Consider the following 17,142-nt stretch of genomic DNA (forward strand, 5'->3'; position numbering starts at 1 on the left):
GATGGGGTGTGAAGGGGAGGAGGGGCATTAACAGAAGTTAGAGAAGTTAATATTCATGCCATCAGGTTGGAGGCTACCAGACAGAATAGAAGGTGTTGTTCCTCCAACCTGAGTGTGGCTTCATCTTGACAATAGAGGAGACCGTGGATAGACATATCAGAATGGGAATGGGATGTGGAATTAAAATGTGTAGCCACTGGGAGATCTTGCTTTCTCTGGCGGACAGGGCATAGGTGTTCAGCGAAACGGTCTCCCAGTCTGTGTCGGGTCTCACCAATATATAAAAGGCCACATCGGGAGCACCGGACGCAGTATATCACCCCAGCCGACTCACAGGTGAAGTGTCGCCTCACCTGGAAGGACTGTCTGGGGCCCTGAATGGTGGTGAGGGAAGAAGTGTAAGGGCATGTGTAGCACTTGTTCCGCTTACAAGGTTAAGTGCCGGGAGGGAGATCGGTGAGAACGAATGGACAAGGGAGTCGCGTAGGGAGTGATCCCTGTGAAAAGCAGAGGGGGGGGAGGGAAAGATGTGCTTGGTGGTGGGATCCCGTTGGAGGTGGTGGAAGTTATGGAGAATTATATGTTGAACCTGGAGGCTGGTGGGGTAGTAGATTAGGACAAGGGGAACCCTATTCCTAGTGGGGTGGTGGGAGGATGGAGTGAGAGCAGATGTGCGTGAAATGGGGGAGATGCATTTGAGAGCAGAGTTGATGGTGGAGGAAGGGAAGCCTCTTTTTTTAAAAAACGACATTTCCTTCGTCCTGGAATGAAAAACCTCATCCTGAGAGCAGATGCAGTGGAGACGGAGGAATTGCGAGAAGGGGATGGCATTTTTGCAAGAGACAGGGTGGGAAGAGGAATAGTCCAGTTTAGCTGTGAGAGTCCGTAGGCTTATAGTAGACATCAGTAGATAAGCTGTCTCCAGAGATGGAGACAGAAAGATCAAGAAAGGGGAAGGAGGTGTTGGAAATGGACCAGGTAAACTTGAGGGCAGGGTGAAAGTTGGAGGCAAAGTTAATCAAGTTAATGAGCTCAGCATGCGTGCAGGAAGCAGCGCCAATGCAGTCGTCGATGTAGCGAAGGAAAAGTGGGGGACAGATACCAGAATAGGTTTGGAACATAGATTGTTCCACAAACCCAACAAAAAGACAGGCATAGCTGGGACCCATACGGGTTCCCATGGCTACACCTTTAGTTTGGAGGAAGTGGGAGGAGCCAAAGGGGAAATTATTAAGAGTAAGGACTAATTCCGCTAGACAGAGGAGAGTGGTGGTAGAGGGGAACTGGTTAGGTCTGGAATCCAAAAAGAAGTGGAAAGCTTTGAGACCTTGCTGGTGGGGGATGGAGGTATATAGGGACTGGACATTCATGATGAAAATAAAGTGGTGGGGGCCAGGGAACTTAAAACCATTGAAAAGATTCAGAGTGTGAGAAGTGTCAGGAACATAGGTAGGAAGGGATTGAACAAGGGGGGATAAAACCGTGTCGAGGTATGCAGAAACGAGTTCGGTGGGGCAGGAGCAAGCTGAGACAATGGGCCTACCTGGACAGGCAGGTTTGTGGATCTTGGGTAGGAGGTAGAAACGGGAAGTGCGGGGTGTCGGAACTCTAAGGTTGGTAGCAGTGGATGGGAGATCCCCTGAGCTGATAAAGTTGGTGATGGTGTGGGAGACAATGGCCTGGTGCTCCTTTGTGGGGTCACGATCGAGGGGTAAATAAGAGGAGGTATCAATGAGTTGACGCTGTGCCTCGGCAAGGTAGAGGTCAGTACACTAGACTACAACAGCACCCCCCTTATCGGCGGGTTTTTGTAGTAAGGTTAGGATTAATGTGGAGGGAGTGGAGAGCAGAGCGTTCGGAAGATCGAAGTTGAGAAAAAGCTTTTTTTCCAAAAAGACTGGTGAGTGTGTAGAAATGACTACCTGACTGGAACTCACTGCCTAAGACACTCAGCTCAATATCTTGAAAGGTGTTGAGGGTTTTGTTTCCACCACCTTTCCAGTAGTCAGTTGCTGACCCAACTACGAATTTAGGTTCCCCAGTTATCAATCGCCCCACCGAGGGAAGCAAATCCTTCCTGTCCCACCCTTTCTAGGCATCACAATTTCATGCACAGTGATTAAATCTCTTGATCTCTTTTGCTCAGTTGAGGACAGCTTCGTTTTAGACAGTCTCCCTACATAATTATTAATACTATAGCTCCAGGAGTACACTCATAAATTTATCTACAGCCTAGTTTATTCTACCACATCCTTGCATTGATGGGATGACCAGACTACTTGTGGCCTTGCTAGTGTTTTACATAATTATAGTATGATGCCTTTGCTCTTTTAGTCTGTGCCACAGATGATTAAAGTATCTTACGTGCCTTCTTATCCACATGATCTTCCTGTTCTGCTACCTTCATGAATGTGTTGATACGTTCTCACAATTCCTTCTATTAGTTTACACTTCATAGTATCTTATTGTGTATTCCTTTGCCTTGTTTCCACCCCGGATGCATTGCCTCACACCAACCCCCATCTGATTTTTATTTGCCATTTTGCGTCCTCTTTAGTTTATTGATATTGTGACGTTCTGAGGTGGGGTGTGGTTGACAGCCGGCCCCTACATTTCTAGTGACCAGTACCGTTTGTTGTTCTTACATTAAATTGCTTTTGAGGGATTATGGTGGGAAGTTCCAGTTCGTTTATTGTTACATTTTAGCTTGGGTTATACAGTTATTCACTTGTGTATTTATGGGTCACCATAACTGTAACCGGAGTGTGTGATGGTCACCTCCCCCGTCGGTGTGAGACTGGTTAGGTTCACTTTTCAGGTCATGGTGTCTGGTCTGTTTTGTGTTTATCACAATAAAACCGTTGTTGAGTTAAAGAGCTTCCTCGTTTGTCATTATGGACCAACTGCTCGCCACACTGGTGTCAGGAGTGGGATGCAAGATCAGCAACGAGATTGAAAAGCTACGACGGCGGATAGAGTGCTTTAAGACCCGGCGAAAAAAATGAGGGACCGAGCAATATGCCTCCTCCGCACCGAGAGGCTGGGCTCACGCAGACGAGACCTGGAGGGAGGACCTGGGAACCGAGCATTGTGCCTTCCCAGGGAGCCCCGACGGAGCGAGTGTCCCCAGGCTCCCAAACCCGGGGGACAGAGCGGAGCGCATCACTCGTCCCCGTCACGACCCGCACCGGGGAACCCAAGATGCCGTAGCTATGGGAGGATGGGTACCACGGTAGATGCTGCCGGGGCAAGAGGAAGACCAAAGGGCCTCGACGATTTGCACCTCAAAGTCTACCCTGAAGCTCCCCAGATACAATGTCAGCCGCCTGGAGCCTTACCTGGCGCAAGTCAAACTTGCCGCGTGGCGCAACGGGTGGAGCCCCACTGAGACGGCGGTGCACCTTGCCCTGGCACTGGAAGGAAATGCCCTGCAGGCCCTCCTCGAACTAATGCCGGCAGAGCAGCGTGACTACAGGGCCCTCGTAGTGGCACTTGAGCTGCATTTCGAGCAGAGACCGTGGGTAGTAGCAATGAGGGAAGAACTGAGCAGCAGATGGGCCGTATGGGAGAAAGCCTGGGGGCATTAGCAGCTGATCTCCGCCACTGTGCTCGACATGGCTACCCCGAGTTCCCTCCCGCGACCCAGGAGGAGCCTGCCCTCCACGCCTTTGTAAAGGTGCTGATGCCAGAGCACCTTCAGCAGCAAGTGCGCCTGATGTTGACATCATCACTGGACGAAGCGGAGAGGACAGAAGCAGTTTTAGCCCTTCAACGTGTTCCAGCGTTGACCCACAAGCAGCCAGCCCGGGTTTGTGTCACCAAGGGTGAGGAGGAGCCAGTGAGGCAGGTCTGACTAGCTGCACGCCGGCCACAAAACGACCTTCGCTACCAGTGCGATGAGGCAGGTCATTTGGCCTGGGACTGCCCGCACCGGCACCACGCCACAGCCCAGAGCAGCCATCGGGAAACGGTGATCAGGCAGCGCCGTCCGAATCCTTCAGCAGAACCCCTCTGTTGTCGCCCCTCCGGGTGGGCCGTTTGGGTGAAGAGCGAGGCTTATACGCGGACTGCGTGGTGGAGGGTATCAGATGCTGTGCGTTGGTGGACACAGGGTCAGTCATCACCATCATCCGTCCCGGTGTTCTCCCCAACACAGACCCGCCATCCCCACCTGGGTGGTCCAGTTGGCGGCGGCCACCGGCGATGCGAGGGAAGAGGAGGCTGCACATCGCAGTGGTGGCGGGGGGGGGGGGGGGCGAGGGGACACAGTGCAGCACGAGGTGTGGCTCGCCGACATCCGAGACCCGCCGTCCAGCTCGGGGGCCCGAGTGGATGTGTTGGGCCAACAGTCTACCTCGATGCTGGCGCCGCGGCTCTCCAGCAGGGCAGCTCCAGGAAGCGGTCGCACCGGGGGCAGCAACCACCACCGGTTTCACAGCGGCCCGCGGCAACACAACACAGCTGAACCAGGGGCAAGCAACGGTGACGACCCTTCAGGTGACAGCCGGCGACCACCTCCCCACCATGGACCAGCAGCTGCGCAGCGAACAGGTGAGTGACCCCATGTTGGCCCGGGTGAGAGAATGGCTGACTGGGACAACGGCCGGAGTGGGCAGGGGTCTCCATCCTGGACCCGGAGACCAAGGCTCTGTACTCGCCGTGGGGAACACTGGAGGGCCACGACAGCTTGCTGTTCAGGCGGTGGCAGTTGTCCGATGGTGAAAGACTCTTGCAGCTGGTGGTCCCCCGGGAGCTCTGTGCCACGGTGCTGTGGTCGGTGCACAGGCTGGTGGGGGCCGGACATCTCGGAGTGGCAAAGACATTGGGCAGGCTGTGTGATCGCTTCTACTGGCCTGGGTACAGGCAGGACGGAGCTGTTTGTGCACGGCTGCAATGCCTGCAAGTCCCAGAACGGGCCGGGTCACCAGTCCAGAGTGCCAATGCAGCGGTACATGGTGGGGGCCTCAGTAAGTGTCTATTGTGCCTCCAGGAAGAAGGGACTACCCCCGGGTGTGGAAGTCACTGGAAGGGGCCGGGAGAGGTGGTATATTGGGTGCGGTTACCTGAGCGGCAGAATGCGGTCGTACTGCACCGGGACCAGCTGGCACTGTGTCAGCCCTTGGCCACCACTAACCCAGCGAGGCTGAAGGAAGGAAGTGACACTCCGGGTGCCCTGCCTCTTGCCTCACACAAACAGGCGGCAGTGACGATGCCCACTGGACCTTTTTGGACTTTGTTATTGGCTCTGGGGTTACTGGGGATGGCTGACCCCTTGGATGGCGACAGTGTGGCATTCTGGGAGGGGCGTGGTCGACAGACGGCCCTGCATTTCTGATGACTAGTACTGTTTATTGTTCGTGTGTTAAAATGCTTTTGTGAGATTATGGTTGGAAGTTCCAGTTTGTCCACTGTGACATTTTAGCTTGGGTTATAGAGTTAGTTGCTTGTGTATTTGTGTGACTGCAACCAGGGTGTGTGATGGTCACCTCCCCCTGTCTGTGTGAGACTGGTTGGGTTCACTCTCTGGTCTGGGTTCACTGCCTGGTCTGTTTTGTGTCTAACACAATAAAACAGTTGTTGAGTTAAAGAGCTTCCTCATCTGTCATTATGGACCAAATGCTGGCCACAATATCTTCCTGCAGCTTAGAACCACCTACCATGCCATCAGCCACACTGACCATTTTGATATCACACTCTAATGTCTAAAATTTAGGCCCAGATTATTAATACATTTTGTAAAAAGCAATGGAATCAGTCCTCACACTGTGGAACCCTGTTATGTACAGTTCTGGCATAAAAACACTTTGCCTTTTCCTACTGAACCAGGTAATATCTTAACAGAGGAAGAAGGCTGAATTTTATCCTTTTAGCACTTTAGTTTATTGCTTGTGTGCCTCCTGAGCCATCATGTGTTGCCAAGCACAACCCTAACAGAAGACAAGTGGCATCACAAAATAAGATCATTTCTATATCTTTGAGCAGTGAACAAGTGGATGAGCGGACAACAGCAATAATTTGGAATGCACAAAGTCCAACCTCCACTTCGCATCTTGGAATCTCCACAAATCCTCATGGATATATCATGCTTTAATACCAGTACAATGGGTGCTGTGTATTCAGAGCACTTAATTATTTTGTCTCTGAGAAGCTCATTGGTTCTACCTTTGGTTTTGGTGTCATTACATGAGGTGTTGACCTTGGGTTGAAGAATTTTGGTTCAAGAAGAATGAAGACTTAACCTGGCCAACATCTTTCTATAACTCAAACCCTAGGGCCTTGGCAATACTCTTGAAAATCTTAAACACAAGAAAGTCTGCAGGTACTGAAAATCGAAAGTAACACATGCACAATGCTGGAGGAACACAGCAGGTTCAGCTGGTGTAAATAGCTGGTGTTTTTGACCAAGACCCTTCTTCAAGACTGGAAAGAAGGGGGAAGATGCCTGAATAAAAAGGTGGGAGGGAGTGAGGAAAGAGGCTAGGTAATAGGTCAAGCCATTTGAGTGGGAAAGATCAAGGACTGGAGAAGAAAGGATCTGGTAGGAGAGGAGAGTGGACGATAGGAGAAATGGAAGGAGGAGGGGACATGGGGAAGTAATAGGTGTGAAGAAATGAAAGGACAGAGTGGGAATAGAGGAAGTGGGGGGGGGTGGAATTTGTTCACTGTAAGTAGAAATAGATACTCATGCCATCAGGTTGAAGGGGACCCAGGCAGAATATAAGGTGTTGCTCCTCCACCTGAGGGTGACCTCATCTTGGCACAAGAGGAGGCTGTGGATCAACAAGACGGAACAAGAATGGAAATCTTTTCTGCTTTCTTTCCATTTTAACCACTCCTTTCCTATAAGAAGGTGACCAAAACTGTATCCATTACTCCAAGTGTGGGCCTCCTTTAGTCAGTGTTCTGACTGATGAAGGCTAGCATGCTAAACACTTCATTCACTACTCTGTCTATCTGTGACTCCATTTTCAACAACCTAAGCACTTGTACTCTCAGATCCTTTTCTTTATTCTCTAGTGCCTTACCCTTCATGGTGTAAATACTACTCTGGTTTGACTATCAAAAATGCGTCACTTCACATTTCTTTGTCACTCCTCAGTCCATCTCCCTAACTGATCAAGATCCCTGTGTAATCGATGATGACCTTTTTCACTATCAGTAATACTTCCTAATTCTGTGTAATCTGAACCCAGCTGTATTTAATCCGAATTATTTATATAAATAAAGAATAACAAGGGTTTCAGTATCGACTTCTGCAGTAATCCACTAGTCACCAGGCTCCATTTGGAGAAACAACCTTAATACACCATCCTCTGCTTCCTACCTCTGAGCCAATTTAGAATCCACCTAACTAGCTACCACCGGCTTCCATGAGACCTAAGCTTCTAGCATGTGGGACCTTATCAAAGGCCTTGAAGTCCAGATAGACAACATTTACTGCCCTATCCTCATTTACATTTTTGCCTACCTCTTCAAAGAACTCTAAAATGTTTATCAAGTATGATTTTCCAAGCACAAAGCCAAGCTGACTGCTCCTAATTTTACTTTGTCTATCCAAATGCTGGTGGATCCTATCCCTCAGGATTGCCTCCAGTAACTTCCACAAGATTGACATCAGACTCTCTAGCCTGTAGTTCCCTGTCTTGTCTTTGCTGCCCTTCGTAAACAATGGAAAAACACTAGACATCTTCCAGTCTTCAGGAACTTCACCAGTAGCTAATGATGAAGCAAATACCTCTGAAGGGGCCCCTTGAGTTTTTTCTCTAGTCTTCCACAAATTACGAGAATGCTTTCGGTCAGGCCCTGGGAATTTGTCTACTTTAATGCACTGTAGCTCTGCAAATACCTCTCGTCTGGTAATGTCAATGTTCTTCAAAACATCTCCACTTGTCTCCCTTAGCTCTTGAGCAACCATGATTTTGTCTTCACCAAACACCAAGTTGTTAGATGCAGGACACCCTGCTGATGTCAGCAGGGCCACATACTCTCTTGCCTCTCTTTCACTCCTAATATAAATATAGGACCTTTTGGGATTTTCATTAATTTTACCTGCCAGATTCGTCTCATATCCCCTCTTTGCCCTCCTGATTTTCCTCTTAGAAGTAATCTTAATCCTTTTATAGTTATCCAGGGATTCACTTGTACCCAACCTCCAAATCCCAATGCATGCTTCCTTCTTTTTCTTGACCAGAACCTCAATATCTCTCTTCAGTCAAGGTTCTCTAAACGTGCCAGGTTTACTGCTTCTTCAATATTGTAGAATTCTCATTGAAACCTATTGAATATTGAAAGGCCTACATAGAATGGATATGGAGAGGATGTTTCAAATACTGTAGTGGGGGAGCTAGGACCAGAGGGCACAGCCTCAGAATAGAATGATGTCCATTTCGAACAGAGATGAGGAGGGTGGTGAATCTGTGGAATTCATTGCTATTACAGCTGTGGAGGCCAAGCCATTGGGTATGTTTAAAGCGGAGGTTCTTGATTAGTAAGGGAGTCAAGTAAGAGGAGAATAGGGTTGAGAGGGATAATAAATCGACCATAATGGAATAGTGGAGAGGACTTGATTGGGCGAATGACCTAATTCTTCTCCTATGTCTCATGGACTTATGGTCTTAATACTATAATTTCAAGTAAATTTATCAACAGATTCTGAGACCTGGGGCTCGGTGCCTTCCTTTGCAACTGGATCTTCAATCTTCTGACCAATAGATAGCAAACAGTAGGGATAGGCAGCAACATTTCTGCCACAATTATTTTAAGCACTTGTGCTCCACCAGGTTATATCCTCAAACCCTGTTCTCCTCCCTGTACACATGACTATGTGGCTGGATTATGCTCTGACTCCATCTACATCTACAGATGATATTGTTGTAGTGGGTTGTGTCTCAAAGAAACAATGAGTCGGAGTACAGGAAGGAGATAGAGAGCTTTGTAACCTTGTCTCATCACAACAGGTTTTCCCTCAGTGTTGGCAAAGCCCAAAAACTGGTCATTGACTGAAGGAAGTGGGGTGGTGCCCATGCTAATATCTTCATCAATGAGGAGCTGAAAGCTTCAAGTTCTGAGGAGTGAATATCATCAATAACCTGTCCCTGTCTAATCAAGTGGATACCATAGCCAAGAAAGCTCAGACATATTTCTTCTTCCTCTGGAGGTTAAAGAAATCTGGCATGTCCCCAATGGCCCTTACCAATTTTTAAATGGAGCTCCATAGGAAGCATCCTATGTGAACGTAACTGCTCTGCCTATGACAGTGGGAAACTGCAGAGAGTCATAGACAGAGCTCAGCACATCATGGAAACCAGCCTCCCCTCTATAGACTCTAAACTTCTCACCGCTTCTGTAAAGCAGCCAGCATTATCAAAGACCCCATCCACTCTATCAGGAAGAAGATACTAAAACCTTGTATGGCCAGCCAGGCTCCTGGACAGCTTTAGTCCCATTGTTATGTGATGGGGTCCTGAATTACCCCTATGAACTGTGCTTTTGACGAGAGAGAGAGAGAGAGAGAGAGAGAGAGAGAGAGATAGAGACGAAGACTAACTTTTGGACTGTCACTTTAAGGCACTGGCTAACTTTTTGATTTCTGCTGAGTTGGAGTTGCAGACTGCACCGAGCAGCTCGTAAGTTGCTATGGTGACTGAGGGTGGCGTTATTTGATGGACAATCGATGTTATGATTTTCCGGCAGCGTGTTTATACTTCTCAAGGACATTTGCCTGCTTGTACATTTCTTACGCAGAGAAAGGAAGGAGGAGTTATTTGAATGACAGTTGGTATCCAGTACAGTGAGATAAATAGGAGGTAGGATGATATAGACCTCAGGCACATATTTTGGACACTGAATGAGCTTTGTTGTGCCCACAGAAAAAGTGGGTTTTTTTGGAGGATCGATCAGGCAGATCGATCAGTCGCTCTTGCAGTGAGAAAAGGGATTGACTGGTGGGGAGTTGTCCACGTGTCCACCCTTGCCTGGGTTGATAGCTCCACCACAGAAAACTGGTCGAAGTCACAGTCGATGACTTTTAAAGGATTTCAGAGAACAATGGGAAGATCGATGGCGTCAGCTCACCTGAAGACTCAAATCTCTCCCTCTCTCTCTCTCCATCACTACTCAACTCAATACCATGAACTGAACTGAACTTTACTTATCATCGTAAGACTGTATCTTTTTACCCCTAGACTTGAAGAAGCTTGGTTTTCACATATATTTCCACACTTACTGATATACTTACTTATATATATATAATCATGCTAACCTATTTGATTTATCTACATTTGTATTACTGTATTGCGTAGTTACTAATAAATATTATTAGTTAATAGCAATACTGGACTCCAAAGTGTTTTCTATTTCTGCTGGTTCTTTATTCCTGTCATGGCGTGCGTGACAGTTATAAGATTGCTGAATTGTTCACCTAGTTCAACAGATGCACTCTTGACCTCACCGTCCATCTTGTTATGATCTTGCACCTTATTATGTATCTGCACAGTACTTTCTCTGTAGCTGTGGCATTTTATTCTGTATTCTGTTATTGTTTTACCTTGTATTGTGTCATTATGATCTGTATGAAGGGTATGAAAGACAAGTTCATTTACTGCACCTCAATACGTGTGACTATAATAAACCAATTCCAATTACCCTTCACCCTAGCACCTGAACTTCTATCTACAAGGTTATGTAATAATGTTGTGTTTTTTTTACTGACAAAATTCAGAAGATTATCAGTCACTGCATCAGGTCTGAAGCCAGTGTCATTCTTTCAAGCACTTAGAACTAACTTAGTTAAGGTGACACAATTTAAACCTATTAACTATAAAACTTTAGAAGAAATTGTGCTACACCTGACATCCTCCTCCTGTTCCCTTGACATTTTACCGACAACCATTTAAAAAAAATGTTTTTAGCTGCATTGCACCAAACATTTTGCAAATAGACAGCACTTCTCTTCTATCAGGCTGCTTCCCAAAAGCCCTGAAAACTGCAGTTATTAAGCTTCTTTTAAAAAGAACAACCGAGATGCCTCAGTAATTAATAACTACACACCTATATCAAACTTACCATGTTTAAATAAAGTCATTGGAAAGGTTGTTTGTCAGCATCTCAGTAGCTTTTTGGTATTAAGCAACCGTATGGATGTTTTCCAGTCTGGATTTCGATGACACCATGACACAGAGACTGTTCTGGTCCAGGTCTTAAATGGCATCCGCTTAAACCATGATGATGATAAAATTTCAGTTTTGGTTTTACTGGATCTTAGAGCTGCTTTTGATGCAGTTGACCATGGCATATTACTGGACAGATTGGAAAACTGAGTGGGAATTGCTGATACAGTACTAAAGTGGTTTCAATTGTATTTACAGGACAGGGACTATTGTATCGATTGGTAGATGCATATCTGACTGAACAAAAATGACACGGAGTGCCTCAATGCTCCATACTAGGGCCTCTTCTGTTTAATGTCTATATGCTCCCTCTAGCTCAGATCCTGGTATATGACCGTAATTATGCAGGTGACCCTCAGATTTATATAGTGATGTCATCAAGTGACTACAGTCCCATACGGTCACTAAAAAACTGTATTGAACAAATCACTGATTGGATGAGCCAAAATTTCCTGCAGTTAAACAAAGATAAAACTGAAGTAATTGTTTCTAGTGCCAAAAAAGAACAATTAAAAGTCAGTGCTCATAAAGAATCCTTGTTGTTGCAGACCACAAACTAAGCCAGAAACCTTGGTGTTGTGATGGACTCCGAATTAAACTTTAACCACTACATAAAGATAATTACAAAGTCAGCCTACTACCATCTTAAAAATATAGCACAAGTTAAAGGGCTTAATTCTCAGCAAGGTCTAGAAAAACTGGTCCATGTATTTATTTTTAGTAGGCTTGATTGCTGTAATCAGTTAAATTGAGTTCATTAACTTTGCCTCCAACTTTCACCCTGCACTCAAGTTTACCTGGTCCATTTCCGACACCTCCCTCCCCTTTCTAGATCTTTCTGTCTCTATCTCTGGAGACAGCTTATCTACTGATGTCTACTATAAGCCTACTGACTCTCACAGCTATCTGGACTATTCCTTTTCTCACCCTGTCTCTTGCAAAAATGCCATCCCCTTCTCACAATTCCTCCATCTCCACCGCATCTGCTCTCAGGGTGAGGCTTTTCATTCCAGGACAAAGGAGATGTCCTCCTTTTTTAAAGAAAGGGGCTTCCCTTCGTCCACCATCAGCTCTGCTCTCAAACACATCTCCCCCATTTCACGCACATCTGCTCTCACTCCATCCTCTTGCCACCCCACTGGGAATAGGATTCCCCTTGTCCTCACCCACCGTCCCACCAGCCTCCGGGTCCAACATATAATTCTCCGTAACTTCCGCCACCTCCAACGGGATCCCACCACTAAGCACATCTTTCCCTTCCCCCGCCTCTGCTTTCCGCAGGGATCGCTCCCTACGCGACTCCCTTGTCCATTCGTCCCCCAATCCCTCCCCACTGATCTCCCTCCTGGCACTTATCCTTGTAAGCGGAACAAGTGTTACACATGCCCTTACACTTCCTCCCTCACTACCATTCAGGGCCCCAGACAGTCCTTCCAGATGAGACGACACTTCACCTGTGAGTCAGCTGGGGTGATATACTGCGTCCGGTGCTCCCGATGCGGCCTTCTATATATTGGCGAGACCTGACACAGACTGGGAGATCGTTTCGCTGAACACCTAAGCTCTGTCCACCAGAGAAAGCAGGATCTCCCAGTGGCCACACATTTTAATTCCACGTCCCATTCCCATTCTAATATGTCTATCCACGGCCTCCTCTACTGTAAAGATGAAGCCACACTCAGGTTGGAGGAACAACACCTTATATTCCGTCTGAGTAGCCTCCAACCTGATGGCATGAACATTGACTTCTCAAACTTCCGCTACTGCCCCACCTCCCCCTCGTACTCCATCAGTTATTTATTTATATACGCACATTGTTTTTCTCCCTCTGTCCCTCTCACTATACCCTTTGCCCATTCTCTGGGCTTCCCCCCTCCCTCTTTTCTTTCTCCCTAGGCCTCCTGTCCCATGATCCTTTCATATCCCTTTTGCCAATCACCCGTCCAGCTCTTGGCTCCATCCCTCCCCCTCCTGTCTTCTCCTATCGTTTTGGATTTTCCCCTCCCCGTCCCACTTTCAAATCTCTTACTAGCTCTTCTTTCAGTTAGTCCTGACGAAGGGTCTCTGCCCGAAACGTCGACTGTACCTCTTCCTAGAGAAGCTGCCTGGCCTACTGCATTCACCAGCAACTTTTATGTGTGTTACTTGATTACTGTAATGGTGTTTTTTCATAGGTCCCTGTAAAAAAAAAATCCCTCATTCAGCTGCAGCTCATTTAGAGCGCTGATAGTTGTGGAGCCCTCATTAAAACCAGTAAAGTAGAACACATCAATCCAGTTTTCAGATTACTACACCTGCTTCCTGTTCATCAGAGGATTGACTTTACAATATTACTACTGGTTATAAACCACTGAATGGTCTAGGACCAAAATATTTGTCCGATCTCTTGCTGCATTATGAACCTTCCCAAGTCTCAGATCGTCTGGGGCAGGTCTGCTTACCGTCCCCAGGGTCAAAACTAAACATGGTGAAGCAGCGTTTAGTTCCTATGCTCCGCATATCTGGAATAACCTTCCAGCGGCTCTGAAGTCTGGCCCATCTTTAAGCTCTTTTAAATCAAGGCTTAAAACTTTTCTTTCCGCTGTAGCTTTGATTAGAATCTCCTGCACCATAACTTCTATTTATCATTATTTATTTTTTGTGTGATTTTTTTCTCTTACATGCTGCCTGAAATTTGAAGTTTGATTTTTATACCTTGTTCTATGTAAAGCACTTTGAATTGCCTGGTGTTTGAAAAGTGTTATACAAATAAACTTGCTTGTTTATTAATACATCCCCATTATTCTGTTAACAATGAGCAATTTCTCTATACACCTGCTCCTTAAGGTCCCACTGACCACTGGGTGTCCCTAATAAGGACCTAGAGTTACCCTGATCTTTTAGACCATAAGACCATGAGATATAGGAGCAGAAGTAGGCCATTCAGCCCTTGGAGTCTGCTCTGCCATTCAATTTGGCTGATCCAATTCTTCCAGTCATCCCCACTCCCCTGCCTTCTCCCCACACCCTTTGATGCCCTGGCTAATCAAGAACCTATCTATCTCTGCCTTAAATGCTCCTAATGACTTGGCCTCCACAGCTGCTTGTGGCAACAAATTCCACAGATTTACCACCCTCTGACTGAAGTAATTTTTCTGCAATCTTTTATTTCTTTTGTTTCTAACATCTATGCATTGACTGGTTAACCGTTTCTTCTCTCAGGCTGCGTGACTAATGAACATTCTACCATCAGTGAAGTCTCATCACTAGGACAGTGAGTGTTTACTGTTTACCTGCACTGCACACTTTATATGCATTTTGAATTATATTTCCTTAACTTATTTGTGAGAATATTTTGTTTTACTGCAGGTGCTGTGTGTGTTGTTTCTTTTAGTACAGTCAGATGATAATAAATTTGCACTTGATCTTGATATGTACTCACTGGATGATCCTCCAAGAATGACATCTCTCAATAACACTGTGGAAAAGCAGAGATCAGCAGATTGTTGCTGGCTACCCAAGCAGAAAATCCATCCAATGATCTTGCAACCTCCCAGCACATTATGAATAAATGGGAATACCCATTAGACATTAGAATGAGTAGACTACATCTTGCTCAGTAACACAAAGGTACAACTAGGATCTGGGATTGGAGCTTGGGTAGGGCTGGAATTTTGTGAAGATGGTTTGTATGGACTGGAAAGGTGGGTTCCAGTTTATAAGATCACAAGAACATAAGGAGCAGAATTAGGCTATCTGGCCCAACAAGTCTGCTCTGCCCATTAATCATGGCTGATTTATTTTTTCTCTCAACCCCATTCTACTGCCTTTTGCCAATAACCTTTGATGCCCTTCCTAATTAATTACCTATCAACCTCATCTTTAAATATACCCAATGACTTGGCCTCCACAGCCGTCTGTGGCAAGGAGTTACACAAATTCACCACCCTCTGGCTGAAGAAATTTCTCCTCATCACAAAGGTTCCAAAGGAACCTTATATTCTGTGGCTGTATCCTCTGGTGCTAAACTCTTCATTCACTGGACACAACCTCCACAATATTTGCTGCATTCCAATGAAATCCACCCCCCTACATTCTTCTAAACGCTAGTAAGTGTAGGCCCAGAGCCATAAAGCTCTCCTCATATGTTCATTCCTGAGATAATTCTCATGACCCTCCGAGAGACCTCCTCCAATGCCAGCACACCATTTATGGCGCCAAAACTGCTGACAATGCTCCAAATGTAGTCTGACCAATGCCTTATCAAGCCTCAGAATTACATCCTTACTTTTATATTCTAGTCCTTTCAAAATAAATGCTAACATTGCATTTGCCTTTCTCATTGCCAGCTCATCCTACAAACTAACATTTAAGGAATCCTGCACAAGGACTCCCAAATCCCTTTGCAATTCTGATTTCTGAATCTTCTCCCCATTTGGAAAACAGTCTATGTCTTTGTCCCTTCTACTAAAGTATGTAACCATACACTTCCAGACACTGTATTCCATCTGCCACTTCTGTGCCCATTCTCCCAATCTGTTCAAGTCCTTCTGCAGACTCCCTGCTTCTTCAACACTACCTGCCTCTCCACCTGTCTTCATGTTATCTGCAAACTAGGCTATAAGGCATCATTTCCATCATCCATTTCCATTCTTTGCCCTCTGCCAGTCAGCCAATCTTCTGTCCATGCTAGTTAGTATATTTCCTGTAATACCATGGACTTCTGGTTAGCAGCCTAATGTGCAGCATTTTGTCAACAGAAATTCCAAGTAAACAGCATTCACTAGCTTGCATTTGCCAATTTTGCCTGCTGTTCCCTCAAAGATTCCAACAGATTTACTGGGCATGTTTTCTCCTTAAGGAAACCATGCACACTTCAGCCTATATTGTGTGCCTCCAAGTACCAGAAATCCTTATCCTTAATGATGGACTATAAATTCTTGCCAACCACTGGTCAAGCTAACTAGCCTATAATTTCCAGTCCTTTGCCCCCTCCTTTCTTAAAGAGTGGAGTGACATTTGTGATTTTCCATTACTACTGAATTCTAAAGCGGAAGATTTTACCAGTTTTGGTAAGACATCTCTATGAATGTAAACCATTCTAAATACTCATGTAAAGTAATTTCAGTTGAAAATTACTACCATGCAGGACACCCATATTAAAACACATTGAAGAATCTCAATTCACAGTGAGTTCATTTGACAATTAATGATTCCCTCAACCACTTCCTAATTTTCCTTCACAAGTTTTTAGAAGGACAACCTCCAATTATCATCTAAGATGAGGGTGATCTGTCTGTGTGTTATATTTCATATCAGCCCAACACCTCCTCCTCTGACTCCTGAGGAGGGAGTCCCCTTTTTCAACAGTTGCAGTCGCTCCAGTGTCTGACGGTGCTGGATCTATTGAATGAACAATAGCAGTAGGAATTCTTGGAACAATTATTGGAAAAAAAGCACCTAGATAAATATGAGTAGTTAAAAGAGATTTTATTTCATGTAAATAAAAGCTCCAAAAATCACTAGTAAACTTGATTTTGATTGGCTGGACACAGGAAATGATTTTGTCTCTTCTTTGATTGCAGTGTGAGAGGTGTGACATGTCCTCAGAATCTGAATCAGGTTTCATATCACTGTCGTGAAGTTAGTTAGTATGCAGCAGCAGTACAATGCAGTACCTAAAAAAATTAAATTAAAGTAAGTAGAGCAAAAAGTGAAACAAAGTAGTGAGGTAGTGTCATGGGTGCAATGTTTGTTCAGAAATCAGATGGCAGCGAGGAAGAAGGTGTTTCTGAATCACTGGGTGTGTGCTTTCAGGCTTCTGTACTTCCTCCCAGATGGTAACAATGAGAAGAGGGCATGTCCTGGGCGATGGGGGTCTTGATGATGGAAGATGCCTTTTTGACGCATCGCTCCTTGAAGATGTCCTGCTTGCTGGGAAGGTTGGTGCCCATGATGGAACTTCTTTAGATCCTGTGCAGTAGCCCCCATGTCA

The sequence above is a fragment of the Mobula birostris genome, chromosome 4 (genome assembly GCF_030028105.1).
Source record: "Mobula birostris isolate sMobBir1 chromosome 4, sMobBir1.hap1, whole genome shotgun sequence".
Lineage (NCBI taxonomy): Eukaryota > Metazoa > Chordata > Chondrichthyes > Myliobatiformes > Myliobatidae > Mobula > Mobula birostris.